General features: G+C 38.9%; 1 non-coding gene across 1 annotated transcript; it reads left to right on the plus strand.

Moving 5' to 3' along the window:
• Positions 1–6,089: 6,089 nt before the first annotated feature.
• On the plus strand, positions 6,090–6,195 carry LOC128292560 (small nucleolar RNA R71). Its single transcript, XR_008282545.1, has one exon. It is a non-coding gene; the product is annotated as a small nucleolar RNA R71 (small nucleolar RNA).
• The last annotated feature ends 2,230 nt before the right edge of the window (positions 6,196–8,425 follow it).

Genomic DNA, 8,425 nt, shown 5'->3' on the forward strand with positions numbered 1-8,425 from the left:
TCTGTTTTGCCCTTCAAGTTTCTCGATCCCCTGAATCCAACTATCATTCCAGATTGAAATTTTATCCCCTCTACCCACTATTCAGCACAACCCATTTTGGAGAGGCCCTTAGCTGCCCAAATACTCTTCTAGGTGAGTGAAGGTAAATTTCCCAACTCTGTATTTATAAAACTTGATTGTGGATAGTATTTTTCTTTTAAAACTCTGGCCAATAAAGAATTTGGATAGTTAATTAGACGCCAACCTTGTTTGGCTAACAATGCAATATTAAATTGGCTAAAATTTTGAAAACCTAAACCACCATTTTCTTTTAAAAAAACAAAGATTTTTCCAAGTGCACCAATGAATTCCTCTTTTTCCATGTCCCTTCTGCCACCAGACCTTTGCAACGATACTTTCGAGCTCATCGCATAGAGCTTTGGCTAATAAGAAACAAGCCATCGTGTAAGCTGGTATAGCCTGAAGAATGGCTTTGATAAAAACTTCTTTTCCTTCTTGAGATAAAAATATATTACTCCAGTTATTACTACACTTTTTGATTTGGTCCTTTAAATTTTGGAAAGATTCCTTCTTTTTCCGACCAACCATATTCGACAGCCCTAGATAATGCTCTGGCTCATTTGAATTGTGGACCTCCAATAAATTGACAATCAACCGTCTATCCTCCTCTGATGTGTTTTTACAAAAAAATACTATTGATTTATCAAAATTTACACATTAACCTGAACAAGATCTGTACTCATGTAAGATGTCCTTAAACAAATTAGCTCCCCTGCCTGTTGCCTCCCCAAATAAAATGCAATCATCAGTAAATAAAAGGTGGGATACTTGTAGGGCACTCCTTCTTATCTTGACGCCTTTGAAAAAGCCTCCATTCATTGTTAGTCTCATTAAGCTTGATAGACCCTCCCCACATAAAAGAAATAAGAACGGACTTAAAGGATCACCTTGTCAAAGTCCTTTGGTTAGTAGAAAATGTTCTCCAATATGCCCATTGATGACCACTGAATAAGAGACAGTTGTTACATATTTCATGAGAGCAGCTACCTATTTTTTAGCAAACCCATTCGTACCATTATCTCCTTTAAAAAATTCCATTCGACTCTATTTACTCATATTGAGTTTTAGTGCCATAAACCCTTTCTTTCCCAATTTCTTTTGTTTAAGTATATGCAGTATTTCATAGGCTAACAACACATTATCTGATATTAATCGTCATGGCACAAAGGCACTCTGCGCTCCATCAATGTATTTTTCAATTACTCCCCGAAATCTATTTGCTATAACCTTTGCCAGAATTTTATAAAGCACATTGCATAGGCTAATCGGCCTAAATTGTGTCATATTTAAAGGGCTGGTAATTTTTGGAATAAGCACTATATTTCTCTTCCGTCTTCATTTTGCAACTTATGAATAAAATTTGTCCTCCAGCGTTGCGTTGCTTGATTGTGAAAAAATGTTGTGTTTTTATCGCTAAATTTTAACCATTTCAGCCTAGCCCTCTATTCCCAATAGCATTCATCCTTTTCAATCTCAAAATTTAAATCAATTTTTGTATCAATCAGCTCAGCTAAATTTCTGTCATCTCGTTTAGCTTCAGATAATTCAGATAATTTTTCCATTAGGAACTGTTTTCTTTTCTTCCTATTAACTTGAATTTGCCCAGCCTATTGTTTCAGTCCTTTTTTTAAATTTTCCAGCTTTTGCAGCAACTCCACAGTTGAATTCTCCCACAAAATTTTAGCTTGGTCTAAGAAAGAATGTTCCAATAACCACCAAGCTTTAAATTTGAAAGTATTGTTCTGCAGCCGTTCTTCAATCATTCTTATGTTAATTAAAAGAGGATAATGATCTGAAAAGGAATGTACTAGATGTTGGACTTTCACCTCTAGAACTTAGCAATCCAATTTGAGATGTCAGAGTATGAAGCCACCGCATGAACTGAACAATGGATGGGTAGTGGCTGAGATGGTGGGTCCTCGTGTCGCAGAGGGATATCATCAGAAATGTCCTATGGGTAGTCCTCCTCGGTTGACTGGACTAGGCGGTATTGAGGAGGGTTAGTTCCACGTCGCTTCTCGATCATCCTCATATGTAGCATGCTCGAGATGCTCTGTAGAGACATCTGGCCGATCAGAGTGAGGGAGGATGATTGTGCTGCTGTGTCGAGGAGCCTAAAGTGTCGTACCAGTCTAGTCACATAGCGGCCAATAGAGATGACTCCCCTCCTATGTCGCTCCGTTTAATGGCGAATGGTGAGTGCGATGAAATAGGTGAGGTCGAATACATGCTCGTTTGCCATGCTCCATAAAAAGTAGGCATCGTGTGTTTTGATGACGCCGGTACTCTCTCGTTATCCTATCAATGTGTCGGCCAAGATGGCGTGTAGGTACCTTAAAGATGGAGGGAGAGCCGATGCCTTGAAGTGGCTAGGATCGTATGTGGCCGAGGCAGGGACTAAAGAACTCCAGCACTTCGAATGAGAGTAGTGGATATGGCGATGGAGGGTGGTGAGTTCATTGCCGTCCATAAACTCCTCCTTATATAGCCCTAGTGCAATTTCGAACTCCGGTACACTCAACTAGCACACTAGACCACCGAGGCAGAACTAGACCGTTCCAGGATCATCAATGTTTGTCATGACTACTTAAAGATGGAAGGTCGAGTAGAGTTCTATTGTGATCTCGATGTGCGTCGGCTCGATGATCTCAAAGAAGAGCCCTCATGGATTAGTCAACAAAAGGGCTTTGACCGCGTTAGCCATTTGAATTTGCTTAAGTACGGCCCAGTCAATGCAGCGGCCCACTCCTAGGTGTCAGGCCTGTAATATCTGAAATAGTTCTTCCTAGGGTCCCAAGAGAAACTGGAGGAACGGGTGCCTAATCTCTGCGGTAGGATCCAAGGAGGATGATGCTACTTTCCTCTTCTTCGAAGAGGGGACAGCAGTTTTCTTACCACGACTTGACATGATATCTGCAATGGTAAGACGAAATAAAATTACTCCCCATCAATAGCATGCATGCTAAAACTTAAATAGAGATACTTCATGGGGCTCACGTACTAGATGAAAAATATACTAAAACGACCCAAATAGATATATCAAGTCATTATTATGAATAAGACTACGAGAATAATGCTTAGTGAATGAATGCATATGGGTTTGATAGCATGAAATCTATAGAAACAAGAAAAAAATGGAGGAATGTGACTAACATGGCAAAATTCTTTAACAATAAACATAAGTATTCTATCATTATAACTATGATTATTGACCCAAAATAGAACAAGATATCATGAAATAAGTATAAGAATTGAAGGGAATAGAGGGAAAAGAGTGAACAAACGTAAGAGGGAGGAGCTTGGGTCGTCGAATGTGGTCGGCGCATGGGCGTGACAGGTAGGGCGTGTGAAGTTGTAGCAACTAGGGTTAGGGATTTTAGGGAAGGAGATGATGAATAGTGAGGGGTTTATATAAATTTTGGGGCATACGGCCGTGGGGAACGCCCGTGTGCCTTTATTGTAGCCTGTGTGTTTTGCGATTTTTAAATTTGAGCGCGTCTGACATTCGATCTACGCCTGTGTTCTTTGGGCATATTGGTGCACACAACTGTGTCTCACGACCGTGTCCTTTTTTGTTCGCTTCTCCCACGCCCGTGTATATGGGTCCATGCCCATGTTAGTTTGACAGTGTCCACCACGGATGAATGTCACGGGTGTGTCGCATGCCCGTGCTAAATTCTCAGTTTTAAGCACGGTTTCAAGACACAAGCATGTCGCACGCCCGTATTGTTTTGGCAGTTTTGCCCACGGCCATGTCGCACAGCCGTGGCAACTTATCGCATCCTGTGTTGAGGAAAAATTTTACCTTATTTTCACACGGCTATATTGCACGGCCGTGTCTCTTCTTGTGTTGTGAGCACGACTTAAGGCACGTCCGTGTGCCTGGCTGGTGCCTGGCCGTATAGATAGGAAAACCCTGTGTTCAAAGACTCAATTAGTAGGTTAGATGTTAAAAATTGAATTTTACTAAAATCAACTCTGTTAGTGCTCGGGTTGCCTCCCGAGAAGCACTTATTTATAGTCTAAGCTAGACTTACCTCTCTTCTGCATGGTCAAGGTGGTGCGAGGAGTTTACACTTCTCATCCCTGCTATCAATTTTATCAACATAAGGTTTGAGACGGGTACTGTTTACTTTAAAAGTGCTGAATTTTGGATAGAGTACCTCAACTGTACCAAATGGGAAAATACTGAGTACCGTGAGAGGAATTTCTCCATTAGGTTCAGAAGTGGCAATGCGAGGATCTGCTGCGTCCAGTAGTACTTTGTCTCCAATCTTAAGTTGATTTGGTGAGGTATTAAGCTCGTCCTGGCTTGGTTTTGGTTTATGGTGTGTTCTCAGTTTATGTGTCAGCCATTCATCTAGCTCCTCGATCTGTAGCCTTCGTTCTTCATATATAGAACCTTTGATGTTACTTCAACATGCTCATATATGTTCTTCGAACCTGTTTCCTACAAAGTAGGTTGCACCACATGGTCAGTCTTAATAGTTTGATTTATACAACCACCTTTAATTTTCGATGTGTTACTCGAATTATGAGCTTGAAGGGTGATTGTTTCGTCTCCTACACGAAGTGTTAGTTCACCTGTGCTAAAGTCAATAATTATTCTAGTAGTTGCTAAAAAGGGCCTTCCTAAAATTAAAAGAACGTTACTATCCTCCTCTATGTCTAGAACAACGAAATTAACTAGGAATATAAATTTGTCAATTTTAAGGAGTACATCTTCAATAATACCCCCAGGAAATCTGATAGTTTTATCTGCTAATTGAATGCTCATCCTAATTTGTTTGGGTTTTCCAAGACCTAGTTGCTTAAAAATTTTGTAAGTCATGACATTGATGCTAGCCCCTAAATCAGCCAAATCATTATTAATATCTAAGCTACCAATTAAACAAGGTATCGTAAAAATCCTTGGATCTTTTAATTTGTTGGCCAGCTTATTCTGTAGTATGGCTGAGCAAACTACATTCATTTCCACATGCGACGACTCATCTAACTTCCGCTTATTTACTAAAAGCTCCTTTAAAAATTTGACTGTGTTCGGCATCTGCGAAAGGGCTTCAATAGATGATAAGTTAATATGTAATTTCTTTAAAAGTTTAAGGAATTTACCAAATTATTCATCTGAGTGGTCTTTCCTTATCACATTGGAGGTATAGTACATGAGGTTTGTATTCTGTACTTACCTATTTTTGGTCATTGTGGTCCACCTCACATTTACCTTTACTTACCACAGTTTCTTGCCTCGGTTCTGGTTCAGATGTAACTAGCCCTTCCTCATCTTGAATGGTAATTGCATTGAGCTGCTCCATTGGGTTAGATTCAGTGTTACTCGGCAGGCTACCTTGTGGTCGTTCAGATATCAATTTAGCGAGCTGGCCTATCTGAGTTTCGAGCCCTTGGAACGATGCTTATTGATTCTTAAGTGTTGTCTCAGTATTCTGGAAACGAGTTTCTGACACCGAGATAAATTTTGTTAGCATCTCCTCAAGGTTCAGCTTTTTCTCTTGTTGGTAAAGTGGTTGTTGAAAGCCTGGAGGTAGTGGTGGTCTCTGATTTCCTTGGCCTCCCCATAAGAAATTTGGGTGGTTCCTCCAGCCTGCATTGTAAGTATTACTATAAGGACTATTTTGAGGTCGATGATTATTACCCTTATAATTTATCTACTCGTTCTCCATGTTGTGGCCATATGGTGGGTATTCTTAATTGCTCGATCCACATCCACTTGCTTCGCATTGCATTACTGGGTGAATCTGTGAAGAACCAAGTAAACCGTCAATTTTTTATTCAAAAATTCTACCTGATTGGAGAGCATGGTGACTGAATCGACGTTAAAAACGTCAGTTACTTTTGTTGGCTTTGTCCTCATGACTTGCCACTGATAATTATTCAGTGACATTTCTTCTATAAATTCATAAACATTCTCAGGTGTCTTATTATTGATAGTCCCACTAGTAGTTGTGTCAATCATCTGTCTAGTCGAAGGATTTAGACCGTTATGGAACGTTTGAACCTGTAGCCAGAGTCGTAATCCATGGTGATGGCATCTTCTCAAAAGGTCCTTCTATCTCCCCCATGCATCATAGAGTGTGTCTAAATCCATATGTACAAAAGAAGAGATATCATTACGTAATTTGGTCGTTTTAGCCGGAGAAAAATATTTTAATGAAAACTTTTCAATCATTTGTTCCCAGGTAGTGATTAACCCTCGTGGTAACGAGTTCAACCACTGTTTAACTTTGTTCCTCAATGAAAAAAGGGAATAATAGAAGGCGAATGGCATCATCAGAAACGCCATTGATTTTAAATGTATCACAAAGTTCCAAAAAGTTCGCCAAATGAGCGTTGGGATCTTCGTCCTGCAAACCATCAAACTGAACAAATTGCTGTATCATTTGAATTGTGTTAGGTTTCAGTTCAAAAGTATTTACAGCAACAACAAACCTAACTATGCTTGATTCAGTTTCTGTTAAAGAAGGTTTAGCATAATTATACATAGTGCACGAAGCAGGATTCTGATTAGCAGCAATCGTAGGAGGTAGCGGATTTTCTTGGTTTTTAGCCATCTCATCGGTTGTGGTTTGAATATCATCCTTTTGCTCTTCTTTTGTGTATCTTAGGCTTAGCCTTATTTCTCTTCAGTTTCTGCGAACTGTGCGATTGATCTCATCGTAAAAAAATAGTGGTCTTGACGGTTTTCTTCTGGTCATAAACTAGAAAAACCTATCAGAAGAAAATAAATGAAGAATTAGAAAATAAAATAAAAATTTAAATTGCAATAAAAGTAAAATGGCTAAAGTAATAAAAATCGAGTGTTCCTAATGACTTAGTTCCCCGGCAACAGCGCCAAAAACTTGATGTGTGTGATAATTGCAACAGGTTTTAAAAATTTATAAATGAATCGTTCTTGAACTAACTATTATCATGATGAAGGTAAGTGTACCTGTCGGATAGTAATATAGCTTTAGCAAGCCGGATTGTAGAACCAAAGGAATCAAGAGTACTAGTAATTACTTTTTTTTATTATTTAGCCTAAAAATTAAGATGTTTGTTTATCTAAACTTGGAAAAAATACTTTTTAGAAATTTAGATTGATTAAGACAATACCTAAGGAACAATCCACCTAGACTTCACTTGTTATTTGACTCTGAATCAGACGATTTATTCATTCAACTTGTTCCGTAGAAATCCCTAAGTTATATTATTATCTCTCGAGAGACTAACAACGTCTAACCCTAGGTTGATTAATTGAAATCTCTTTCTAATTAACTCTCTAGTGTTGTATTAACTCGATCTATGGATTCCCTTATTAGGTTTCACCCTAATCCGGAAAAATCTTGTCATCCTATCTCTAGGCGTGCAATCAACTCCGCTTAATTATGACAAATTTACTCTTAGACAGGAACTTTTGCTCCTCTGAATAAGTGCGTCAACTTGAATCAATATCCTAAAATATTAAAACAAGAATTAAGCACACATAATTAAGAACAAGTCAAATATTTATCATACAATTCAGAACATAATAACAAGATTCATCTTAGGTTTCATTCCCCTTAGGTATTTAGGGGGTTTAGTTCATAATTGTAAAGGAAAACATCTCAGAAGAATAATGAATGCAAAACATAAAGAAAACCCAAAACTCCTGAAGGGAAATTGAGGGGAGATCTTCAGTCTTGATGGTGAATCCAGCTTCTAAGATAGATCAATCAGCTTCCTTCGAGTAATTCCTTGCTTCCTACTTTCCGTTCCTGTTCTAAGTGCCTCCTCAAGTGTTTAAATAGGCTTTAGAATGCCTAAGAGCCCTCAAGAATGGCCTTTTCCGAATAGGACTATACTTGGGCTCGACAGGGACACGTCCGTGTGCCACGCCCGTGTGCGATTGCTTCAAGCCGTGGTCAAGGTTGTTAAATAAACACGGGCATGTGGTCTACCCATGTAAGTCGTGCTTCGATTCTGCCAAATTGACACGACTGTGTAGTCAACCCATGTGAAGAGGTCCAAGCCGTGTTAGAGCCTGTTAAACCTACATGGGTGTGTGATCCACCCGTATAAGGAACTCTAGGCCATGATGATTTCTCACGTTGGCCCGTTTTCTCCATTTTTGGCCCGTTTCTTGATCCTTTTACCCTCTTATGCTCATCTAAGTATAAAACATGAAATTAAAGGTTTAGGAGCATCGAATTTACCAAATCTAAGGAGAAATCATCTATAAAATATGCTAAGCATGAGATAAAAATATGTATAAATTACGATTTATCACCTAACATCAATCTGTACCCTTACTCTCATTAAATTGCGATTCTTTTTTCCCAGAATTGATCCATCATATTCTAGAAAAACCCTATAAAATTACCCAATTGTATTA

The sequence above is a fragment of the Gossypium arboreum genome, chromosome 4 (genome assembly GCF_025698485.1).
Source record: "Gossypium arboreum isolate Shixiya-1 chromosome 4, ASM2569848v2, whole genome shotgun sequence".
In the NCBI taxonomy this organism is placed as follows: Eukaryota; Viridiplantae; Streptophyta; class Magnoliopsida; order Malvales; family Malvaceae; genus Gossypium; species Gossypium arboreum.